This window comes from Humulus lupulus, chromosome 5, assembly GCF_963169125.1.
Source record: "Humulus lupulus chromosome 5, drHumLupu1.1, whole genome shotgun sequence".
NCBI lineage: Eukaryota > Viridiplantae > Streptophyta > Magnoliopsida > Rosales > Cannabaceae > Humulus > Humulus lupulus.
In genome coordinates, this window is record NC_084797.1 from 57,158,011 (window position 1) to 57,184,941 (window position 26,931).

General features: G+C 39.2%; 1 long non-coding RNA gene across 1 annotated transcript; it reads left to right on the top strand.

Moving 5' to 3' along the window:
• The first annotated feature begins 23,404 nt into the window (after nucleotides 1–23,404).
• On the top strand, nucleotides 23,405–26,557 carry LOC133780427 (uncharacterized). Its single transcript, XR_009869306.1, has 3 exons — nucleotides 23,405–23,591; nucleotides 23,717–23,774; nucleotides 26,327–26,557. It is a non-coding gene; the product is annotated as an uncharacterized LOC133780427 (long non-coding RNA).
• The last annotated feature ends 374 nt before the right edge of the window (nucleotides 26,558–26,931 follow it).

Consider the following 26,931-nt stretch of genomic DNA (forward strand, 5'->3'; position numbering starts at 1 on the left):
AATGGATCCTCATTCACAAATCACAATATACACCCAAATATACAAATATACCCTTAACGAGCCAAATTATCAAAATATCATAATATTCAAATGTGGACCCACATGCATGCATATAACATCATATTATAATATAATTCATATAAACATGCATATTATCATTTAATGGCATAATTAAACAGTTATGGCCCTCCCAGCCTACTAATCCCGCCATTAAACCACATCGGAGAATTCGGGGCATTACAGTGAGCTTCTGGCCCAGTAAGGAAAATACAAACGAAAGTTATTCATATAATCATTTAACCAACATATCCTAAATTACACAAGAGTCATAACAAAAACTTATTTGTATTGATCATATCACATCACAAAACCATAGGTCATATCATAGCCTAAGTCATAATCATAAATCATAATCTAAGTCATAATCATAGTCATAAATCACAGGTCATAAGTCATAATCGTAACTATACATCATACATTATAATCATAACTATATGTCATAATAACAAGTCAGAATAATTAGCCTCGGATAATAGTCTGTCATACACCGGACATCAACTTAGATCCAAAAACACTTACTCCTTTATTGTACCTGAAATGTTAGGTCACACAAAACATAGCCTAGATCATAAGCTAAACTATCTAATTTTCCTTACCAAAAATCAAAATATTGGAGACAAGAGCGGGATTGAAAAATCCTAAAACGAAACATAAGAAACCATAAGTCCTCTAAAGAAAAGAAGATGAAAATAAAATCTAAACCATCAAGATAGTAACTTACCGAAGACTTTAAGTTTCAAAAAAATTGAACACCTAAACAAAAGTCATTATAAGGAGTTAGGATTTGAAGAAAATGAAAGAATAATAGAAACTATAGTGAACTAAACCTGAAGATAAACAATACCTTGAATAGTTTAAAACCTCGATCTATACCTCGAACACCAAAATCACACAAAAACTTACTTCCCAGGTGTTTATAAAAGCTTAGAATAAAAAGCTTTTAAACCCAAAACCCTAGTGTTTTCTCTCTAGAATAAACTTAGCAGCTTGGAGGCTCTGAACTGTGCTTGAATGATGAATAAAATGGCTGAGTGAAGGGTCCTATTTATAGAGTTCAAGGAGTGAAACTAACTCCTTTTAAAATGAATAAATAAATTATTAAAATTTGAATAAATTTGAATTATCTGTTCAATAGATGCCCAGAACTCGGTCAAAGACGTTCAGGAATGAGTCAAAGTTGTTGAGGGTTGTTTCTAGTTCAGAAATCTACGAAAAGTCAAAATTGGTCACTGGAGCCGATATACTGCCTAGGGTAGGCGATATATCACCCCTACCATGTTTCCAAGGTTTTGTGGTTTCGTTCGTGTGAAGTCGGCGTGTTTTCCGTATCAATCATAAGCGATATATCGGCCCCTATAGATGCGATATATCAGCATACGCTGATATTTTAAACACGTTTTTGCATGTTTTCAGCACACTTGCATTTGTTTAAACCACTTTGACTGAGTAAAACGTAATCTTAACAGATGAGGGAAGGTTCTAGACCTTCTAGATCTATCCTTTATTAATTTATTCATCCAAAATGCTTAAATCCTTAATAATCATACATGTGACAAGTGTCACGCTCTTAATAATTCTATCTAAACCTTAGATTATAATAAATAATATTTCTAGGACTAGCTATATTAATCAAACCATATGTTAAAATTAATATTCTACTACTACTACTACTACTACTACTACTGCTGCTGCTGCTGCTACTACTATTGCTGCTACTACTGCTGCTACTGTTGCTGCTACTGCTGCTGCTACTACTACTGCTACTGCTATTGCTACTGCTACAGCTACTGCTACTGCTACTGCTACTACTACTACTACTGCTATTACTCCTATTGCTGCTGCTACTGCTACTACTACTACCACTAAACCTCAAGGACCTTCCTTCACGAAAGGATAACACTCTTTCCAGATGTCGACTAGAGGGGCACTCGAGACCACAAACACGTGCCTGACACATCTAGTGGTTGTAGAGATCGTGTTATCGGTTCCGTACAAGCGGCAAAGGGTATGTCCCAAGATGCCTCCTAACATGGGGATGCATGCAACTACCCCCTGAAAAGTACCAAAAATCACATTTTCCAATAAAGTAAGGGGCTTGATATCCTCGTATTGGGCCTGCCAAACGACAAATGGGGCCCACAATCCTATTTTATGGGAAGAGAATCATAATTTATGTGTAATTAATCGCATTAAGGGAATATTATTATAATCAACTCCCATTAATGAGTTTAACCCCCTTAGTTACCTATAAATAGGGCTATGGTATCACTTGTAAAACGATCCCAATTTTTTTAGTGCATGCAAAGACGCTGCCTAAATTCTCAGAGAACTTGAGTTTTGCAAGTTCTTCATCCTCAATACAATTGACTCGTGGACTAGGGCTAAATAATAGCCTGAACCACATAAAATCTAGTGTTCAATTTTCATTTCTTTAAGCTTCTTACTTTTATTTGTAGTTGACAAAAAAACCAATCACTAGTAAACAATGATTATATCAATGGACACTTATTAAGTACTCAATAAATAAATGTTTATAATTACAATAGTGAAATCTCATACGTTTAGTGGAATAATATTGAGATTAATAAATAAGATTATTGAATTAAAGAGTTTTAATTAATAATCTAAATTTATTAGAGCTTGCAATTATATTGGCTCTATAAACATTGTTCAAGGTAAGAGTTGAAACCAAAATAAAATTGTGTAGAGCACATATTTGAAAGAAAATTATTCTTTTGGGCAAATATGTAATTATGTGATAATTAATGTTGACCCTTGTTTTGGCCAACGACGCGGAGTCATATATACGACAGGAAATTAGTACGATGCTTGAGAATACAATCTAATGGAAAGTAAGGAACACCAATAATTATAGTGGTTCGGCCCCAGTGAATGGTAATGACCTACGTCCACTTGATATTATTATTAATGTTGAGCTTCAAAGGTGTGATCAAAGAGCTAGGGTTCCTAAGTTTCACAGACCTTAGAAGGGGAAACAATACAGACGATGGATAATAGCAATACAATTCGGAACAAGATCAAAAGATCCCCCCTTGAGCTATTTCTTGACTATTTATAGGCTCAAGGAGGATTACATGAGTCAATTAATCATATCTTTCCTTAATAAACAGATATTCAGGTTATAATGAAGAGATATTCTTGGATATCATTACAACTATACAAATTTATACATAAATAAACGGAGTATACGACCAGGCTGGTCGTATACAAAACTTGAACCTCACATATGGAAGTATCTCTGGTCGATAGGCAAGCAACATCTCTGCCACGTGTCGAAAATTCTTGCCACATCATCCACAACTGTTTTTTGGATAAACATTTGCCCCCCAAGTTTATTTATTGCGACCAGCAATAAGTAAACTTAGGAAACTAACCTTTCGTATGCCCCACGAAATCTATCAGAGTCACTCGTGCTTCCTCGAAAAAGGTGACCTAATCACGTCCAATCACGCCTTTTCGGTTTCCAAGTAATCCTTCTGACGGCTATTACACTCCCCCATGCCTTGAAAAAGGTAACTCATGATTACCCATTTTTATCATATTCCAGCCGCTATAAATAATCCCCAAATTTACCTTTTCACTTTTTACTCGCCATTTTCTTGCCAAGAACCCTCAAGAACTTCATCTCAGAGCTCAGAAACTTTGAAGATCATCCGTCGCTTGTTCTGAAGATCCTCTATTCGCACGTCCAAAGTTGCTTCATTTTAGAACCTCCAATCTTCATCTAGGTAACTTTCTTCAACTTTCGTGCTCTCTAACATGCCATGCATACTGTCACATGCCTGTTTTGAGTTTTGAAATTTTTCGTGTTCTTGTGTAGAAATGCATGAGGATTGTGTATACTGATTGATGCTTGATAGGGTAGTGTATTTTTGCTCTGTAGGAGTTAGGAGCCAGTTTGATAGTCAAGATCGTAAGTTTAGGGCATAAAATCGAAGTAAAAATTCGATTTTTAGGCTAGTTGAAAATTTGGGTTTTTCCCGCCCCTTCGGAGTCGAAAAAGCTTTTTTTTCAAAAAACTTTTTATTTCCGCTTTTCAATCCATTTTTCAAATTGGTCGCATATAACTTAGTGTTTCTGTTAAAATGCTGCTGGTCGTAGACGCGAGCAACGTTATTCCAACTTTCAACATAAGCTCTCAAGCTGTGAGTCTTATCTCCTCCTTTCTCTGTTTGCAGCTTACATGCAAGATCTGTGGGGAGGAGAAAGACCTATCGACGATGACTTATTGGCTCAACTGCTTGAGGACGTGGAGCAACCATCATCACTTATACCTGACATTCCATTTTCTCGTGTCACTTCAAACGCTTTACCTGTCCGTGCTCAAAATATGGATTGTGCCAAAACCAAAGCCCAGAAAAAGAAAACCCCCAATCCTTCACATCATCCTGCTCCTCGGGCTGAAATTCCCTCGACCAGTGGTCAAGCTGAAAATGTTCCTGACCCGAATATCCAAAGACACACACAACCCTGACATTCCATGCAACAACCCAAATTTACTAATAAGGCTTAAGGGCCTTGATTAGTGTGTCGGGAGGGCATAATTGGAAGATATGTGATTTAATGATTAAAAGCATGTTATATGACTATTTGAATATCTGAGATGCATGACTATGTGAATTAGTATGCATGTAGGGCCTGATTAGGTTAGAAATGGCATAATCGTAATTTTGTCCCATTGAAGGCATAAATGTACATATATGTGATAAATTTTTGAGACCACATTATTATGTGGATATATTTGTGATCTGTGATTCGAGACGATCCTAGTGAGCAGGTTAGCGAAAAAGTCATGGCAGAGATTTATACCCGGCTTGGGGCGAGCCTGGGGGCATAAATGGGAATTTAGAGAGTATATTGGGGTCTATTTTGATATTGAGGAATATAATTGGTGATTAATTAGGTATCGGGAAGTAAGCAAAAAATAATGGAGACACTCGAGGAATTAGCGGGAATTGGGTGAAATGACCAAAATACCCCTAGGTGGATTAAAGGAGTTAGAATTAAAGGGGAGGGTATTGTGGTCATTTGGGCTTATAGAGGACATGCATAACTGAGGCTTTATGCTTAGTGGAGTTTGTAGAAAGAAGTAGAAGTCTGAAGAAAGAAAAGAAAGGAAAGAAATAACGGAAAGAAAAGGGAAAGAGGAGCAGGTCATTTCCAAGGTCGGTTTAGGCTCTTCTCCACCATTTTCTTGAGGTTTCTTGGAGCAAAGTTCAGAGGAGAGTTAGGTCAAGCTGAGCAATAAGGTTTCTGAGTTAAGCTTGAATAATTGACAAGGGTTAAGCAAGAATAAGCCATTCAGTTGAGGTAAGACTTTGAAGTTTCTTCAGTTTTTGGTTTTGGTATTGAACTAAGGTGTCTAAGCTGAATTTGATGGGAACTCTAGGGATTTCAAGCCAAGGGTTTGAGGAGGAGTAAGCCAAGGAGGTGGAGAGGCTGACTCATGGTCGAATCCCCATTGAAGGTATGAAATTCTAAGCTCTAAATTCTGAGGTTTTGATTGTTGTGCTGAAGTTTCTGAGTTTGAGGTTCAACCATGGTGAATTTTGAGATTAGGGATGCATGTGTTTAGGTTTTGTGTATTTGGGATGAGTGGAGTGTGTTGGTAAGCTTGTTTTAATTTTGGTTGAAAATTGGAAAAGTTTTGACAAGGGTTGGCTCGGGAAAATCGCAGGAAGGAAAAATGCAGAGGTGCTGGTTCTGTGACTAGCGCTACAGTGCTAGCCTTTGGGCGCTGTAGCACTAGGCTTGGTTTTCTGGGGGATTTTGGTTCTACTTGAAGCGCTGTAGCGCCCTCCAAAGAGTGTTGTAGCGCTACCCTGCATCCAGAAAGGGGTTTTTGAGTTATTTTTAAGGGTTTTTGCCCGGGGGTTCGATTCCACCACCCCGTTTGGTGGAATTAGAGCTTCCCGAGGGCTCGAGATTGGTCCCGAGGCTAGGTTTTGGACTTGAGGTTTGGTGATGAATTTGACCTATGGTTGTGACTAGGTGCGCGTTAGGGCTCAAGGGGGATCGTGCTCAAGGATCAAGTGAACAAAGCTAGCAAATCTATAGGTAAGAAAACTGCACCCGGTTATATGTTTGTGATGGGACTAAGTGCTCCTGATATCTATATAATTTCAATGATGGTATTATGCCATGGGACATGTGATAAACGACCTAAGGGTGTCGTACACAATATTTGCGCATATGGCGCGGCTTGGCCACTGGTAGCCAAGGACAACTTTATATTCACTAAGCTTGGTTTAAGCGGGCCGGAGTCAGTGGGATAAACAGAGGGTCCAGCCTAAGGGCGCTAACCCTAGTTATCATTTGTAAATTGGTGATTGATATGAGTTGATATGTTTAGCATGCTGAATACTTGATTATCACGAATGCTTATATGGTTGAGAACATGCTTATGTGATATGAGATATTGGATTGTCTATTGATTGTTTGATTGTTTATGCTCTATTGTTGTGTTTTCTTGCTGGGCCTTGGCTCACGGGTGCTATGTGGTGCAGGTAAAGGAAAAGGCAAGTTGGACCAATCCTGAGATGGAGGGCTGTGGGGGTGAATGTACATAGTCAGCTGTTCGGTCGCCATGGCCGAGGAGTGGATCAGGACAGGGATTGCTTAACTGTCTATTTTGCCTTAGTATGGCTAATACTGTATTTAAATCTCGAATCTTTTGTAAATGGTTTTAATCCTATTATTTTTGGGATCCCGTGTAAACAGGAAATGTTTATTTATAAGAAATGCGACTTTTAAGACCAAAATCTTTTAACCCTAGTTCCATTATAGTTTCAGTAACACGTTTTTAATTAAATGACTTGAGTAGCAAGTCTAGCACTTTTATAAACACACAGTGTAACGGTCTTGGCTATCCAGGGCGTTACATGCCATTCAGCCAGATGTTGAGTGGTATTTAGTACCTGAGAGTCGAGTGACGATCAGGATCATCGCCAACTACTTCAGGAAGTATGGTCTCACAGGGGTGACCTTAGTCCTAACCAAGACCAACGGGCGAACCTGCCCGGAGGCGCCTTCAACACTTGGTCGAGGTTCCACTTTGAGGCAGGGGCTACCTTGCCTCTTCATTCATTTTTCCAAGGGGTGGCCAACTATTTCAGAGTTTCCCCTTTTCAAATAACTTCAAATCGATATAGAATGCTCACTACACTCTATATCATGTACAGCCACAAAAAATGGCATGTGCCAACTCCTCATGAGGTTAACTACTTGTTTGACCTCAAGTCTAACCCCAACAAAGAAGGTACGGGGTTTTTTCATTTCTGTCATCAGGAAACTGGGCACACCTTCCTGACTGAAACCACCCATATATCGAATGTGGGGAGGTACGACCAGGAGTACTTCCTCACGACTGACATGATCGCGAACAATCTGGCCTTTGCTCAAGGAGGTAAAACCTTTGTATCACTAGCTGTTACTCTTTATTTAGTGTTCTTCTCCACATTCTCTTAAACTTTTAATGCCTTTCAGGCCCATGGTTATGACCAGACCCAACTCCAGACATGGAGTTTAGATCAGCCCTCTTGGCCAGCATGACTGACGAGAAAAAAGCTTCAAACATCTGGTCACAGAGGCTAACCCTAGGCTGGTTGGCCTCTTGGCCCCTCATCAGGACATGAGGTAGTCAACAGCAAGGAGTACCACACCCGAGGAGGAACCTGAGCAGCAGCCACTAGTGTCGCCTCCACGAAGGAGACCAACCAGGGTCACGATCAGGGAACCTGTTGGCACACCTCCAACAGAGAGGCCCTCTGCCCCCTTGGGGAAAGGGAAAAAGAAGGCCACCGAGCCTGTCGAACACTTGGACGAGTCTTCAGATGATAATGGTACAGTTATTTCGCTTTTAGATAGCTTTCCAATTCCCTGTCACCTATTCGACGGAGACTAGAATTTTAAATATGCTCCAAATTTAGGTCCAGACTTCTTCATGTCAGAGAGTGAGTATAAGACTAGTAGAGTCTATAGTATAGCGACCAGTAATAATAGCTCGGGTATTTGACTTTGCAATCTTTCTTTATTTCCTTTCTGATGCAATATACTTAGTCATTTATGCTATCTCACTGTTCGACATTTTGCTTCTTTTCCAGACATGGACTCCGTGAACGTGTTCGACATTTACAACACTCCCGAGACTCCCGCGGCTCCCCCAAAAAAAAAAGAATGCAAGCAAGAGGCACCCTGGGGAAAGCAGCAAAGCACCTCAGGCTAAGAAGCCTCGCAATGCAGGCCTCCCAGAGGACGGGCCCTCAGCCAATGCAAATCCACCCTCTCCTCGTGAGCAGTAGACTCCCCCTGCTCCAGCTGGATCGACTCCACCTCCAGCGACCCCAACCGACCAGACTCAGCAGGCCGGTCCTGCCTCGACTGGGGGCGACATAACTAGTCGTGCCTTCAAATCGGTCAAGGACAGGGTTTCAAAAATTTTAAAGCACGACCGCTGCCTCGAGGCGATGGCCGAGACACAGGCGATGGACGTCGATCTGATCTTAAACTGTGCCTTGAACGAGTTTACCAGTGCAAGTCATCTTTTTCTGCAGAGACAACCCTTCTATACTCCATAGTTAGTCTAACTTCTACTCTGACCGCAGGCAATGCTAACCCTTACTGCTGGCCGTCTCCGCTCGGGTGCTGTTACCGAGCAGGCCAAATCTTTGGAGCAATGGCACGCTGATGAACTCAAAGCTGCCGCAGAGATATATGTCGAACAGCTTGTAGTGGTGCTTGAGGAGAAGAATAAACTGGCTAAGGAGTTGAAGGAGAAGCAAAAGTCTCTGGACAAAGCCATCGATCAGAGGGACCAGTTCAAGGAGTCTAACCGCATCAATTACCGTGTGGCTAAACAGCTCGAGGAGGACTTGGCTGCGAGTAGACAGGAGAATACTACCTTGGAGGGCCGGATCTAGGATCTTGAGAAAGCCAATGCTAGCAACTTGGAAAGGTATAAGAATGCCACTCTCCGATGCTTCTACGATTTCTGGAAGCACAACCAGGGTGCCAACTTCAATTACCTTCTTGAGAATGCAAGAAACGACGAGCTTTCTCGCTGTGCTGCTCGACTAGCAGAGGAAGAAAGAGCAAAGATTCCTGCTTCCCCTGAGATCTCGCTGGCCACTGGGACGGACAGGGCAGACAATGAGGCTGCATACGTCATCGATCAGGGCCCTCCTCAAGATCCTCCGACTCCTTAGTCTTTTTCTATTTTTATTTTCATCTTTTTAACTACACGACCTACGGGTCGTGATGTAAAGACAATATATTTGTTATTGCTGCATGGGCAGCTTTTACTTTTATTTGAACAATTACATCCAAGCAGCGACTGCTCGCGATGTAAAAGTATACATTTTGATATTATAATATATTTGCATCTTATTATAACATCTATTCGCATGACCAAACTTAGCATAGCACTTTGGTTTGATTTAACAAAATAACAAAATTTTGAAAAATACTCTAAGTACCCTAGCATGCTTTCACTTATTTTGCTCATGCGTTTACATACCTTTTAATGATATGCTTTGCTTACTTGTACCTTATATGCCCCCCAAGTGATCGAGGAGCTTTAGGTCCTTGGTCACTTGCCTTGACCAGAACCTGTTCGAACATTACTGCTCGTAGCAATATGATTAGCATTATAATACAGGAAAACAACACACGTAATGAGAAAATACTTGTAATAAATACAATAATTGGCAAGAAATGACTGGCTGCGCACAGTCCCTTTTATTTCTCGTTATAAATGGACTAAACATGTATGTACGAGTGATCAATAAGATCTTACACTTATAAGCGATCAGTCACATAAAATTACCAACCCTTTTTCAAAACTTGTAAAATGTAAAATTAATACAAGCCAATTCTTTAAGAAGACTTGATTATTGGTAATACTTGCGCAGGTGTTCTCCATTCCAATAGCGAGGAACGAGATCTCCGTTTAAGCGTGCAAGTTTATAAGTGCCTGGGTGAAGGACCTCATCCATCTGGTATGGCCCTTCCCAATTAGGCCCGAGTACTCCAGTAGCTTGGTCGCAAGTGTTTAGACAAACTCTTCGGAGTATAAGATCTCCAACATTGAATTTTCTTTCTCGCACTTTAGAGTTGAAATACCGGGCAACCTTTTGCTGGTACGCAGCTACTCGAAGTTGGGCTTATTCATGCTTTTCATCGATTGAGTCCAGGGATTCCATCAATAGTTGGCTATTAGAGTCTTGGTCGTATGTTAATCTGCAGTGCGGGGGTGGATCCAACTCGACAGGCAACATAGCTTCATACCCGTATGCCAAGGAAAACGGGGTATGACCTATTGCTGTTTGGTGGGAAGTTATGTACGACCAGAGCACTTTAGGCAATTGTTCTGGCCACACTCCCTTAGCTTCTTCAATTCTTTTCTTCAGGGTATCCTTTAAGGTTTTGTCAACTGCTTCGACTTGCCCATTCACTTGGGGATGAGGGACTGAAGAAAATATTTTGATAATACCATGCCATTTGCAGAAGTCCGTGAATAGATCACTATCAAATTGGGTGCCATTATCCGAGACTATCTTTCTTGGTAATCCATAGCGACAAATGATGTTCTTGACTACGAAGTCAAGCACTTTCTTGGTCATTATGGTTGCGAGTGGCTCAGCCTCGGCCCACTTAGTGAAGTAATCGACAGCAACCACTACATACTTTACACCACCTTTCCCTGTAGGCAAAGATCTGATTAGATCTATTCCCCAAACTGCGAAGGGCCATGGACTCTACATTTGCTTTAACTCATTGGGGGCTGTTCGTGGGATTTTGGAAAATCTCTAACACTTGTCATACTTCCGCACGAACTCCATTGAGTCTTCATTCATGGTTGGCCAGAAGTATCCTTGCCTTAGGAACTTTTTTGACAAACTTTGCCCCCCAGCGTGGTCCCCGCAAAAACCTTCGTGCACCTCTTTCATCAACTCTTTGGCTTTCTCCTTTGTAATACATCTGAGGAGTGTCAATGAGTATCCCCTTCGATACAGGATCCCATCGACCAAGATATACCTAGCAGCTTGCTGCTGAAGAGTCCTGGCTTTATTTCTGTCTGCTGGCAGCACGCCGCTTGACATATACTCTACATATGGTGCCATCCAAATATCCGCCATTTGGATTACCATAGTAGTTTCTGCTGCTTGGATGCTTGGTATTGATAGTCGTTCGACTGGCACTATGTTCAGAATATCAAAATCCTTCGCACTTGCCAACTTTACCAAAGCGTCCGCGTTGGAATTCTGATCACGAGGTACTTGTTGGAGACTTTATCTGTCAAACTAGGCTAACAGATCCATTGTTTTGTTCAGATAGGCCACCATCTTTAAGCCTCGCACCTGGTACTCTCCTAGGACCTGATTCACCACCAGCTAAGAATCACTATAGATGTCAAGCACTTTTATGTTCATATCCATGGCTAACCGCAATCCAGGGAGTAATGCTTCATATTCGACCTCATTGTTAGAAGCAGTGAAGTGAAATCTGATTCCACAGTGAAATCGATGCCCTTTCGACGTGATCAATATCACTCCTACTCCTGCGTTGGATTCGTTGGATGAACCGTCTATGAATAATTTGCACGAGGGTGCTTGTATTTGACACTCAGGCTCGCTGGGCTCTTCAGTCTGCTCGCTGCCCGCGAGATCTCAACGATGAAGTCAGCCAAGGCTTGTCCTTTTATCACTGTTCGTGGCAAGTAAGATATGTCGAACTACCCGAGTTCAACTGCCCACTTTAGTAATCTACCCACAGCCTCTGGCTTTTGCAGGACTTGTCGAAGAGGCTGGTCGGTCAAGACCGTAATCGGATGAGCTTGGAAGTAAGGCTGCAGCTTCCTAGAGGCCAAAACTAGGCAGTAGGCTAGTTTCTCAATTGGCGAGTATCGCTATTCTGCTCCAATCAGACTTTTGCTCACGAAGTAGACAGCCTTCTGCACGTCTTCTTCTTTTCTTACTAGAACAGCTCTAGCAGCGTATTGCGTGATTGCCAGGTAGATGAACAAAGTTTCTTTATCGACCGTCTTTGACAGGATGGGTGGTTGCGCCATATGTGTTTTTAGTGCTTGAAAGTCATGTTCGCACTCATCTATCCATTCAAATTTCTTATTGCCTCTTAGTAGATTGAAAAATGGGACGCACTTGTTTGTCGATTTCGAAATGAATCTACTGAGAGCAGCAATCCTCCCAGTCAGGCTTTGAACATCTTTAATCTTTAATGGCAATTTCATCTCGATCAGGGCTTTTATTTTCTCGGGATTGGCTTCAATTCCTCTTGAGTTAACTATAAATCCCAAGAACTTCCCTGATCCTACTCTGAAGGAGCATTTAAGGGGATTTAACTTCATCTGATATTTATTCAGGACGTTGAAGCATTCCTGCAAATCCCTTACATGCCCTTTTGCTTTCTTCGACTTGACCAGCATGTCGTCGGCATAAACCTCCATGTTTGTGTCGATTAGCTCCTTGAACATGTGGTTGACGAGTCTCTGGTAAGTCGTACCAACATTTTTCAAACAGAAGGGCATCACCTTGTAACAGTAGAGCCATGTATCAATATTAAAGCTAGTGTGATCCTCATCAGGGAGATGCATATTGATTTGATTATACCCAGAGTATGCATCCATGAATGAGAGGATCTCATGCCCTGCAGTGGCATCGACCAGCTGGTCGATCCTCGGGAGTGGGAAACAGTCTTTGGGGCAGGCTTTATTTAGGTCTGTAAAATCCACGGACATACGCCACTTTCCATTCAGCTTGGGCACTAGTACGGGATTAGAGACCCACGATGGATAAAACACCACCCTGATGAACCCATTCTCCTTCAGCTTCTCGACTTCCTCTTTCAAGGCCTTTGACCTATCTTTGTCGAGCAGCCTTCTTTTTTGTTGCACTGGTGGAAAGCTTTTGTCGACGTTCAGGACATGGCTGATGACTGCAGGATCTATCCCGACCATGTCTTTGTGCGACCAGGCAAAGACCTCCTGGTTCCTCCTTAAGAACTCCACCAGTGCTTGTTTTGTTGTTGTTTCTAAGTTTTTACCGACTTTCACAACTCTGGTCGAATTTCCTTCATCGAGTTGGACCTCTTCAAGGTCCTCAACGGGTCTTACTTCTTCTTCAAAATCCCCAAAGCGAGGATCTAAGTCCCTATCCTCCCTTTGGGAAACGCCCTATTTGGTGAGATTATCACCCGAGTGGGCCTGAACATCAGTCGCCATTTGCAACTCCTTTCTGGTGGCATCTCTCGATACACCCTTCTTTGCCTTGGTGATCGAGGCATTGTAGCACTCCCCTGCTTCCCTCTGGTTTCCCAACGCGCATCTTACCCCTACGTCCGTTGGGAATTTCATAGCGAGGTGCCATATACAGGTAACGGCTCGTAGGTCAACCAAGATTGGTCTCCCTATCACAGTGTTGTACGCCGAATGACAATCAACTAATATAAAAGTAGTAAGTAATGTCCTATTAGCAGGTGCAGTGCCTGCTGTGACTAGGAGTCTAATCAACCCTGTTGGGTCGAGCCCTTCTCCGGAAAAACCATAAATGGTTTGGTTGCATGGCTCCAGGTCCTTCATGAACAACTTCATCCTTTCCTGCGAAGACTTGTATAGGATGTTGATCGAACTTCCTGTATCGACCAACACCCTTTTCACCATCATGTTTGCGATTTGTACATCCACGACCATCGAATCGAAGTGTGGGAATCGCACGTGCTAGGCGTCATCATCAGAGAAGGTGATCAGTTCCTCCATTATTCGAGCCTTTTTTGGTGCTCGATCCTCAACACTCATCATCTTGATGTCTTGGTCGTGGCGCAGGGTTCGAGCATATCGTTCCCTCACTTTCCCACTATCTCCTGCAAGATGTGGGCCTCCGCAAATGGTGAGTAGGGTACCTGCCACAAGAGCTGGCTATAAAGGTGGCGAGCATTGGCGTGCAGGCGCCGACTCGTTTCCACCTTGAGCCTCTCGTTGAGAACTTCCCATAGCTCGTACATATCTTCTTAAATGTCCCTGCCTTAACAGGAACTCAATTTCTTCCTTCAGCTGGTTACTTTCATTAGTGTCGTGCCCGTAGTCGTTGTGAAAATGACAGAATTTTGTTGCATCTCTCTTAGAGATATCTTTTCTTATAGGTGTGGTCGTTTGTAGGGCACGCTTGAGATGGTCGCCTGGTAGACCTCGGCTCGGCTTTCAACAAGGGTAGTGTAGTTGGTGAATCTCAGTTCATACTGATTACCTTTGGGGTGCTTATTCTCGGAGGTCGAGGGTTCGTTGTGCGCCCGCTTTCCACCATTCTTACCATTGCCATTCTCGTTGCCATTGGGCTTCGACCCATTGGCGGCTTTGGCGGGTTCTTCCTTGGGCCCCTTGTCTTTTGCTGGAGATTTCCCTTCGTTGGCAATCGCGTCCTCGAGCTTGATGTATCGATCAGCTCGATCTAAGAACTCATGGGTACTTTTAACCCCATTCTTTCTGAGGCTACTCCAGAGGGGTGAATGGCGTCTAACCCCAGCAGTTAGGGCCATCATCTTACCTTCATCGCCCACAGTCTTGCCTCCAGCTGCAGCTCACATGAAGCGATGAGCGTATTCCTTCAAGGGCTCCCCCTCTTTCTGGCGTATCTCGAACAGTTGGTTAGCCTCAGTGGGGTGCACACGCCCCGCATAGAACTATCCGTAAAACTCCTTCACGAACATCTCTCAGGATACTATACTCGTAGGAGGGAAATTAAAGAACCACTCCTGGGCGGCATCAGAAAGTGTTGCTGGGAAGATCCTGCAGCGAGCGTCTTCGAAGACTTTCTGAATGTCCATTTGTATCTCAAACTTGTTGACATGAGATACTGGGTCTCCATACCCATTGAAATTTGGCAGTGTTGGCATCTTGAACTTACTGGGGGTTTCTGCCACAGCAATCCTTTCTACGAAAGGGGTGCCTCTCCTCCGATCGTACTCAACGTGGGATGTTCGCCCCCCGACCAGCTGCAGCACAGCCTGGTTCAGGGCATCGATTTGAGCCTGAACAGCTTCTGGGATTGCTGGGGCCTCTCGTGCTGGGGGAATGTACTCATCGTGCCTTTCTCGATAGTCGTTAAGTACATCCCTCAAATCATCATCTCTTCGCCGCTGCTCACTGACTCCAAGCTGACTAAAGACATTATTCTGTCTGGGCTGCCCCCCAACGTTATGACCTGCAGGTCTGTCTTCTCTAGGTGGAGGGCTCCTGCCTCCACCTCTCTCTTCATTCCTCCGACCAGTATTTCCTCTGCCAGAGTCAGCTTCATTGTAGCTGTGGCCATCTCTGAATCGTGGCTGGCTATGGTGCGACCGACTATTCCCTTTGTTGCCTCCTTGGGCTGGCATTTCCCAAGCGTTAGGGGGAGGCCTGCGCTGGTCGGTGGGTCCCCGTGCATTGTTATGCTGTGGTGGGGCCCTGACCGCAAAGCCTGTCTCTGATTTTCTCCTGTTGGCAGAAGGACGCTGCCCCCTGCTTGGTGGATACGGGTCTTCATCCCCTAGGCATCTAGGGCTGCGGGGTGGTTTCTCAGCCCTATTCTGCCTCGGGCGTGGGGGATTACCTCGACCAGCCTGAGACAGAGGCTGCTGCTTAGGATCCGTAGGCGGGACATCATCCTAAACCACAGGTGGCTGCTCCGGCCTGTGAGGGCTTACTGGCTGAAGCGGAGGACTAGGATTGGGTCCCCTTTGAGATGGCCCATTTGGTGGCTAGTCTGGCTGGGAGGCTGGCGCAGCCTGATTCCTAGCCAGCAGGATGGCTGCTTCAAGGGAAGCCATGGAATCCCTCTGTCGGCGGTCCATCTTAGCCTGCCGCTCGCTCAGCTCCTGGCGCTGGCACTCTATTTCCCTTTGCTGCAACGCCATTATCTCTGCAGCATTCTCTTGATTGGCCCTCAGATTAGCCAACTCATCTTGCAACACCCTTAGCATTGCCTTCAAGGTTTCAGAATCTAACTCCTCCTCATCAAACTCCAAATGAGGTTCGTCTTCAACCACATTTGGGGGAGGAGGCTGGGATGATGCAGCGGCAGCATCCTGTCCGGTCTTCTTGGAAGATTTTTCCATTAGATTCTTTCACAAGCTCTTAACGAAAGCACCAGAATTTTGACCCTTGTTTTGGCCAACAACGCAGAGTCAAATATACAACAGGAAATTAGTACGATGCTTGAGAATACAATCTAATGGAAAGTAAAGAACACCAAGAATTATAGTGGTTCGGCCCCAGTGATTGGTAATAACCTACGTCCACTTGATACTATTATTAATGTTGAGCTTCAAAGGTGTGATCAAAGAACTAGGGTTCGTGAGTTTCACAGACCTTAGAAGGAGAAACAATATAGACGATGGATAAGAGCAATACAATTCGGAAAAAGAACAAAAGATCCCCCCTTGAGCTATTTCTTGACTATTCATAGGCTCAAGGAGGATTACACGAGTCAATTAATCTTATCTTTCCTTAATAAACGGATATTCAGGTTATAATGAAGAGATATTCTCGGATATCATTACAACTATACAAATTTATACATAAATAAACGAAGTATACGACCAGGCTGGTCGTATACAAAACTTGAACCTCGCATATGGAAGTATCTCTGGTCGATAGGCGAGCATCATCTCTGCCACGTGTTGGCCACGTGTCGAAAATTCTTGTCATGTCATCCATAGCTGTTTTTTGGATAAACAATTAGTGTTAAAAATTAATTAATTATTGTATGATTATTGAAATTATAAAATAAAATAAATAGAAAATAATAAATTTTGAATTAATTAAGTTTTTCTTAAAAGTGAGAGCTTAATTTGGTAGTTCGAATTTGATTTGGTTTAGGATTAAATATGTATTTAAATAATTAATTAATGGAAAGAATAATTCATGTTGGTTATGAGTTACCTGGATATTGTCTTAAGAATATCATTTTAAAAAAATAAGATATTTAAGGATAATTTTGGTATTATTTTTAAATAATAAATAATTAAAAGATATTAATACATAAATCCCTGAAAATGGACATGTGTCACACGCCATTCACAACACTGTGATTAGTGTGTAACACTTAGTATAGACTTAGTTTTGGGTCTTTTAATTATGTAAATATTATTTTATTAAAGATAAATATTTGAATTTAGTTTAATACATTGTGAATAATAAAATATCAAACCCTAGAATAATATTATAAAATATATTATTAATACTAGGTCTAATTAGTTTTTCACGAAATCTAAATCTCAGTTACAGAGAAGAAAATATATCGTATTATTTTCTCTCTAAGAAAAACCTCATTTTCTCTAAGCTTATTCCAAGATCTCATGTGTTGAATACATATTGTGAATCACAAATCAATCGCATAGTTTCTCTACATGCCCACACACGTCTTGAGGTGTAGAGAACGATTCGAAAGATCATGGTTGAGTTCTTGATATAAAGCTTGGATTGGATATTCGTTTAAATATACTAAAAGAAATAAATGATTCTTGATAAGCTCAAATTAGTATGATCCTTTGTAACGCCCTGGATAGCCAAGACCGTTACACTGTGTGTTTATCAAAGTGCTAGACTTGCTAATCAAGTCATTTAATTAAGAACGTGTTACTGAAACTATAAAGGTTCTAGGGTTAAAATGTTTTGGTCTCAAAAGTCACATTTTTCATAAAGAAACATCTCCTGTTTACATGGGATCCCAAAAATGTTAAAATTGAAACTGTTTACAAAAGATTTAAGGACTAAATACAGTATTAGCCATATTAAGGCAAAACAGACAACTAGGCAATCTCTATCCTGATCCACTCCTCGGCCATGGCAACCGAACATCTGGCTATGTACATTCCACCCCGCAGCCCGCCACCTCAAGATTGGTCCAACTTTCCTTTGCCTTTACCTGCACCACGTAGCACCCGTGAGCCAAGGCCCAGCAAGAAAACACAACAACAGAGCATAAGCAATCAACAGACAATTCAATATCTCATATTGCATCACATATTCTTAATCATATCAACATTTAGAATAGTCAAGTATTCAGCATACAAAACATATCAGTTCATAACATACACCAAATCACATATGATAACTAGGGTTAGCGCCCTCAGGCCGCACCCTCCGTTATCCCACTAACTCCGGCCCGCTTAAACCGAGCTTAGTGAATATTAAGTTGTCCTTGGCTACCAGTGGTCAAGCCGCGCTCTGTGCGCAAATATTGTGTACGGCACTCTTAGGCCGCTATCACATGTCCCATGACATAATACCATCATTGACATAATACAAATATCAGGAGCACTTAGTCCCATCACAAACATATAACCGGGTGCAGTTTTCTTACCTTTGAGTTTGTTAGCTTTGATCACTTGACTCCTTGAGCACGATCCCTCTCGAGCCTTAGCGCTCACCTAATCACAACCATAGATCAAAGTCATCACCAAACCTCAAATCCCAAGCCTAGCCTCGGGACCAATCCTGAGCCCCTGGGAAGTCTTAATTCCACCAAACAGGGTGGTGGAATAGAACCCCGAACCCTTGGTCAAAAACCCTTGCAAATAACCCTAAAATCCCTTTCTGGAAATAGGGCAGCGCTCTTAGGAGGGCGCTACAGCGCTACAAGAAGAACCAAAATCCCCCAGAAGGCATGGCCTAGCGTTGTAGCGCTAGTCACAGACAGCCATCACCCCAATTTTCCTTCCTGCGATTTCCTCAAACCAAACTTAACCAAAACTTCTCCAAACCTTCACCAAACTCAAAAACAAGCTTATTAACACACTCCACTCATCCCAAGCATCCCAAATACTCAAAACCCAAGCACATGCATCCCTAATCTCAAAATTCACCATAGCCACTTCTAGACTTTAAAACTCAGCAGAAACCAGTCAAAACATCAAAGTTAAGAGCTCAGAATTTATACCTTTGATGGAAATTCAATTTCAAGTTAGCCTCTAGACCTCCTTAGCTTGCTCTTCCTCAACCCTTGGCTCCAACTTCCCTAGAATTCCCCATCAACACAGCTTAGATACCTTAAGTTAAAAATCAAAACCAGAACTGAAGGAACTACAAGGTTTTACCTCAAGTGATGGTGTGCTCTTGCTAAGCTCTTCCAACTCTTCAAGCCTAGCTTAGGATTCCTATTTCTCAGCCTAACCTAGCTCCCCTCTGAGTTTTGCTCCAAGAAAACGCCCAGAAATGGTGAAAGAGATCACCAACCGACTCCTAGGAAAACAACTCTATTTTCTTCCCTTTCTTTTCCTTTCTTTTCCTTCTTTTCTTTTTTTCCATAGCCTTCTACCTTTCTCTACAATTCCCACTAAATATAAAGCCTTAACATACTTATCTCTGAGAAGCCAATTGACCAAAATGCCCTCCCTATTAATTCTAAACCCTTTAATCCACTTAGGGGCATTTTAGTCATTTTACCCAATTCCCGCTAATTCCTCGAGTGTCTCTAATATTTTATGCTTACCTCCCGATACCTAATTAATCACCAATTATATTCCTCGATGTCAAAATAGACTCCAATATACTCACTAAATTCCCATTTATACCCCTAAGCTCACCCCGAGTCGGGTATAAATCCCCGCCATGACTTTTTCGCTATCTGCTCACTAGGATCGTCTCGAGTCACAGATCACAGATATATCCACATAATAATGTGGTCTCAACAATTATCACATATATAAATACAGTTATGCCCATAATAGCCAAAATTATGATTATGCCCTTCTAACCTAATCAGGGCCTACATGCATATTAATACACATAGTCATGCATCTCGAATATTCAAATAGTCATATAACATGCTTTAGATCATAATCACGCATTTTACTCATTAAAGTCACACATAATTCCCATTATGCCCTCCAGGCACACTAATCAAGGCCCTTAAGCCTTATTAGCGATTTTGGGTCGTTACATCCTTATTCTGTTTTGTGTTTGAATTAATGTATATATATTAATGGATCTGGATTTTTTTTTTTTTTAAAAAAAAAAGATTGGGCCAACCCCCCATCTGATTCCGCTATGCATATTGGAACTCAGTTTCCAACAAAGTCCTCATCAAACTTTTCATCCCAAGAGAATTTTTTTCCTCCTTGTGAGATGTCAAAGAACATAATACATTTGTCAGTAGATTGCAAGATCAATTTGCTTAATGTTATGATTCGTCCAGTTGACTTTTAGACCACCTTGTTATCACTTATATAGGTTGTTACCATTACTTGTTAGTTGTTATTTTATTTAATACTAACTAATAAAGTTGGTCCCTTTTGGTTGTAAAAGACTTACTTTTCCCCTTTGTAACTTTAACTATATTTAAGTCTCCCTTGTATAAAGTCAGATTTCACTCGATTTATTCGATACAATCTTCTTCGTTTTTTCCTCATTTACTTACTAGCATATTAAATACATTGGTTAAGATGTTTACACGTTGAGGTGCAAAACACTTAACGACTTTCACTTAAAGAGAAGTGAAAACATGAGATTGCACAAAAGGGACCTAAAAGTGACTTTTATGGGTCTAAAGTTAAAATTTTGGTAGCATTTGAAGCAATTTTAGGACCGTTGGAGAGGTCCAAAGTCAAAGGGGGTGGCGATGCATCACTGCCTAAGTGGTGTAGCATTGCCAAAATGCGAAGGGCTTCAAAAGCCCTAGTAGGTGATGCATCACCTGCGAGTAGGCGGCGTATCGCTTGACAGGCTATACATCGCCAAGGCAGTCTTTTAGGGTCGTACAGTTTATGTAAAATGCTTCAAATGATGTGTTTTAAATGTTCTAAACCTATTGGTTAGACTAATGATGATGCCTACACAATAAATATGGGTTATTAGAGTTGTAAAGTCTTTATCACATTTTCCAACTCTTTCCATAACATATCTCTTTCTCTCTCTAGCTCTCAAAGACCAAAGTTTTCTCCAAGAAACTCATCAAGCTTTGCTTGACTTTCATGAGTTTTAAGGCTTGTTAAATCTCAAATCTCATTCTACTTAGTTGAAGCTTCAAGCAATAAGGGAAGCTTGGAATATAAATTTTGGACAACAATATTCTTATTGTGTATAAGCCTTAGAAGTTCCCCAAGTTTGAAGATTCAAGTTGCTCAATACAAATGTTGTATCTCTCTATTGTGTTTTTATTGCTAGTATTGATGATTAAATGTATCTAAGTTCATCTTATCATCATTTTATCGTTTAGTTTCTTATATTCAAGATTAACATTCATATTATGAACATGTTTCTTTGATTATAAAGAATTGCATTCATACTTTGAATTTGGATCTTGATTAACATGTAGGGTTTAGAATATTGCATTATTCCCATTATTCATTGTTGATTTGCAAAGTGTAAAGCCATATATTCCCAACATTATACACACTAATATGGAATCGTGAGCAATTTATTCTCAAAATATCCAAGATTGATATGGCAAGACATAGACCCGTAGCTCAGCCCCTATCACCAACGACAATGATCGAACTTCCGCTCATGTCTCTGATGACATTGATCGAAGCTCTGCTCCCATCTTCAAAGGTGCCGATCCTAAACCTAAAATAGCAAATCCTCCTACTACTAATAGGTTTTCTTCTCTTGAAAAAACCATGACCGTCCTCTCTCCATGAAGATGTCACTAGTTCATATTTCTTGAGCTTTGGTGATCACCCTGGTGTTGTGCTTGTTTCTACCTTTCACAATGGCCCAAATTTTGAATGTTGGAAACGAGATATTACTGTTTCTTTAGCTGCCAAGATGGGCATAAGAAATTTACTATAAATAGGATTCTCCTTCCTCGAACTATTACCATTGCAAATCGTGCCCATATAATTATTTGGATATTAAAAATTTCCCTTTAACTATTCACGTTACTTAAATGTGGGACTTTTGTCCTTTTTTGCGAACAAAATGTTGATGTGGCACTTTGGGTGTTGATGTGGCATTGTCACTTCAATGCCTCGTGTATAATTTAAAAATAAACATGTTTTTTGTCCCCCCCCCCCCCCAAAACTATTACCATTATCAAATTGTGCTAAAAAATGGATGGTGAAAAAAATTAATAAATAAAAAAAATCATCAAAGTAAAAATATTTAAATTAAATTAAATATTTTAAAATTTTATTAATAAAATTGATAAAAACAAAACTATATTAAAATTTTATCTTATTTTCTTTCTCTTTTCCTTAATTTTTGGCACTTTCGCACACATATGTACCAACAAAATAATCTCAACAACACTCATCAATTTATCACAACAAAAACCCAAGTATTTTTTTTTTCTTCACAACATATACAAATCAAAATTTCAATTTGAGAAATGTATATGAATTTGAGAAATGGTATGAATTTGAGAATTTGACAAATTGAACAATTTGAGATATTGAAATTTTGATTTGTATATATTATGATAATTTTTTTATTTGGTTCTATTTTGTGATAAATTGATGAATGTTTTTTAGATTATTTGGTTTGTGCAAAAGTGAAGGAAAGTGAAAGAAAGTAAAGAAAAGTAAAACAAAATGAGAGAAAATTTTAATGTAGTTTTGTTTTTATCATTTTTATATTTTGTAACATTTATTTAAATTTAAATAGATTTTTAGTTTAATCATTTTTTTTTTCTCTCCATCCAATTTTTTTAATTTTCAAAATTGTAAGGCCCCGCATTTCGGGCACCTACTAGTATCTAAGAACGGGGTGGTGAGTTATGTATGAATATTATTATTAATAATAATATATGCTTGAAAAGAAAAAATTTTGTTGCTAACGTTAGCCAAAGTGTGAAATGTGAGGTTTGGTGACAAACCGAAATGGAAACCCTAATCGGGTAAGTTCTCGGATAAATTATTATTTGAGAAGCATAATTATGGAAAATTATTATTGGGCACTAAATGATTAGACTAATTTATATTAATGTCTAAAAGTTTGATTTTTGTATGGAAAATCTCTAAAAATGCATTTTGTGAAAAATGCACTTTTAGCCAAAAGTGGGATTTTGGCTAATTAAATTACACGAGTTATAAATATAAAAGCGTGAACACTTAAATTTAATGACAAGATGTATTTAATTTAAATACCCTAGGTTAAGATTTCAATTTGGTAAGGTAAGAAAGAAATTTCCACATAGTAACTTTTTTAGAAAATACACCATTAAGTTTAGAATTATTTAATTAAATTAAGATTAATAATAAAAACCAAGCTTTATTTAAATTAGTGTAGGGCGGCAGCTAGGAGGGTAATTTATTAATTTTAGGTTCCATTTTACAACATATAAAAGGTAAAAAATTCAATTGATCTTCATAATTCACATTTTGCAAACTTTGGCTTAAGTTTTCTCTCCAAAATCCTCTCTAGTTGGTCGACCACCCTTACAGCTTTCCTCTTAATTTTTTTTCACAAATCCTTACTCAAACTCTCAATCTCTCATCTCCTTCCTTCTATACACCTAGTTCTAAGCCACTTGGTCTTTGTTTGAAGCTAAGGAAGCCTATCAAAGATAGAACATCTAACGGTAAAAAGTTAGACTTTCTCTTTGTCAAGTTATAAGTTTTGTTTATTTTGTTCTCTTAGATGCACTTGTTAGCTTGTGTAATCTGATTTTTGTGCTTGTGGGGACTATAAATATGTATATTAAAGGTTGATCAAAGGAATAGAAGTGCTAGAGGTCAAAGTTCAATCAAAAGGTCTACAAGAGGTATATGGTCACCTTTGTCGTATTTATATTTGGTTTTTGAATATCTGTCATTTTTTAGTAGTTTGATGTGTTTAAATTCATTGTGGAAACTGTAATAATATTTGTTTGTTGGCTGATCATACATGCATGGCTATTTGAATTATTGTTTAATGATGGAATCCAACATTCCATAGATAAACTATGATTCTATGTGAGAAAATGCTAAAGACTTGACTTCTAACGGGTCAAGTAAAATTTTTATGAACCTGTTTCTAGATTTTCTTGATTCCATGATGTATTTTAGGAAGACTAGATGTTAATTGGCAAGTTATGATTTTTGCAAAATTGGTGTGCAATCTGGAAAATGGCTTACAAAAAACTATACAAAACAGCCGACTTTGGACATAGAGTTCCATGGGTAAATTAATGTATTTTTGGCTGATTTTTGGAATAAATAATATATTGATATTAATTAAACAATTGGTAAATTTGAAAGAAAAAATATTAAAAAGGCTAAGAGATATTATTTTTCAAAGTTAGGCAAAACATTATGAAAGAACAAAATAGCTTCTGAACAGTCATGTTTGGGAACCCATTTCACTAAGTAAAAATTGTTCAAATAACATAATTTTTCGTATAGAGATTTTTTACATATCCTAGGATGGGCCTAGGAAATTTTAGACCTAAATAATGAACCAAATGGATTTTATAAAGTTTCAAAGTTCAAGAAAAATGTTAAGTTTTCTTAGGCAATTTTGAAGGGAAACTTCTAGGTAAAAATTGTTATTTTTGTATAAAATTTGGCAAGAAACTTCTTGGAATAGCCAATATTTGAGAATTTTTAGAGTTATAGTTTTCAAAATATAATTTTTTAAAGTAGGCAACTTAGAACTAAAATTAAACAAAGTTTTATACTTAGAAAAAAAATGAGAAAATTTTCCAAGTGTTTTGCTATGTAATGTAATTTAATCTTGATAATTATAGATTTAAGTTTATCACACTAAATAATTATTAAGGTTAATTTTAATATTATGAAATTAACATTTTTTATTAATTAATGGAATTTTTTTAAGAATATTTAAAAGGTCCAAAACTCTAATTTTCAAAGAAATGGATTAAATTATCTTTTTAAAATAAAATCAACTTTCTCTTAATTTTTCTTAAAAAGTAAACTAAACGTAATCGATATTTTTATAATTATTTCTTATTCAATTAAATTAGCTTAATTTATCAAATTTTATGATTTAAGTGATTTTACTAAAAATTATAGATTTTTTATAACTTATTAAAGAAAGGCTAAAATCTGTAAAGCTTGAAAGCTTCCAAAACTATATTTTCCCAGCTAGGTCCAATAGTGAAACCAGAGCGGGAAATTTTGTAAAAGCAAACTTTTAAATAATTAGACCCGTTGAGGGAATTTTTTTGAAAACCTTAAATGTTGTTATGGCTTAAAACGCATGAGGAAAAAAATACCCTTAGTGGGTATTCGATTGTGAACTTAATGCCCAAAGTAAAATAATAATCTACTATAATGTCATAATTAATCCGAGTACATTATATGTTAGTTATAGTGTTAGCTAACAAGGCGAGATTCTCCGTGAGAAGATTGCCCGTGTGCAGCAAAGGACAACTTGTAAGTCAATCTATGATTAATATGTCTGCAACATGAATTAACTAGTGTATTGCTTGCTAGAAGTAAGGCTTGTACGCTAGTTAGAGAGAGCGAGAGAGAGAGAGAGAGAAGAATCATTTAGAGACAATGACAAGGAGGTGCTTACACTCCACATGTGATTTTAACGCGGACAATTTCCACTTGTTGTCATATAGTGCGGACAATTTCCGCCTATTTAGTGACTGTGTAGACAGTTTCTGTCTTTGATATTATTGGGCTACCTCATGAGTAATTGGGCAGTTTCCACTTGTTGTATTATTTGGGTAGATAGTTTTTGCTTGGCTCATGATTGCATGAACTATTTCCACCTATTAATATGTAGCGGAAACAGTTTCCGCCTACTCAATCATTGTGCAGATGATTTCTTCCCTTTACATTATTGGTCTGGTTTGCTACCGTGACAATTGGCTAGGAGGTAAGCGAGCCAAATAAATCTAGGAGTTTCAATGAGCCGATGTGGACACACCAACCTTGTTTTGTTTGAAATAAGTATAAATGCCCTAGGTAACCAATGGTTACCCTCGAGAGGGATTCATCATTTTAGATAGCAGCGTAGAGAATGGAGTTTCCGCTGCGATTTGAGTTAACATACTAGTGGATACTTAGGCAACTCCCAAATTGGCTGCTAGGGTCAATTTTATTATTATTGCTTCTACTCTTGTCTGGAATTCTCTGTAGGGTTATGTTTTCGGTTTCTAATAAAGGTGATGTGATACTACCAAGACACTAAGGCATTCTTGAATTGTTTGATTAGGGCCCAAATTTATCCGGAACCATAAGTGTGGTAAGCTACATGTTGTGGGGACAATGAATAGGTTATTGATTCTTATTATTGTTTCTACTCTATGCTGCTAGATTGATTTACTAAGCGTTTTTTATTACCTAATTGTACATGTTGTAGGTAAGGACAAGGAAAAGCTGAGGTTGTGAGAGTTGGAGTTTGCCTGCGAAAGTGTACATGTGACCCGACCTTTGGGGAGTCTACACTTTCAAAATGATAATTTTAATTATGCTTAAACTATTTTGGTTTACTATAATGATTTTAAGTTATTAATGTAAATATTTTTAGCGTGTGCACACATTACGTTTTAAAAAAAAAATTATCCGAATTTTTGAAACCTTTTCAATGTAATAAATGATTTAATCTCTGCAAAATTAGTGTTAATATTTTTGGGTCGTTACAAAAATTTTGTTTAATTTTAAAATTTTTAAATTCAAGGATTCTGATTTAGTAGTAGTAATAGTTCATGGGAAAAATTATGTTTATTCTTTAAGTTATACACGAGGTACTAATGTGGCAATGCCACATTAGCACTCAAACTACCACATCAACATTTCATTAGAAAAAATGGACGATAGTCCCACATTTTAGTAACGTGAATAATTTGGGAGAATTTTCAATAGACTAAAAATTTGGGGGACATGATTTGAAATGGTAATAGTTTAGAGAAAATATGTTATTTATTCATAAATTTATATGCTCCATCTTGAGGGAGCGTGATAGAA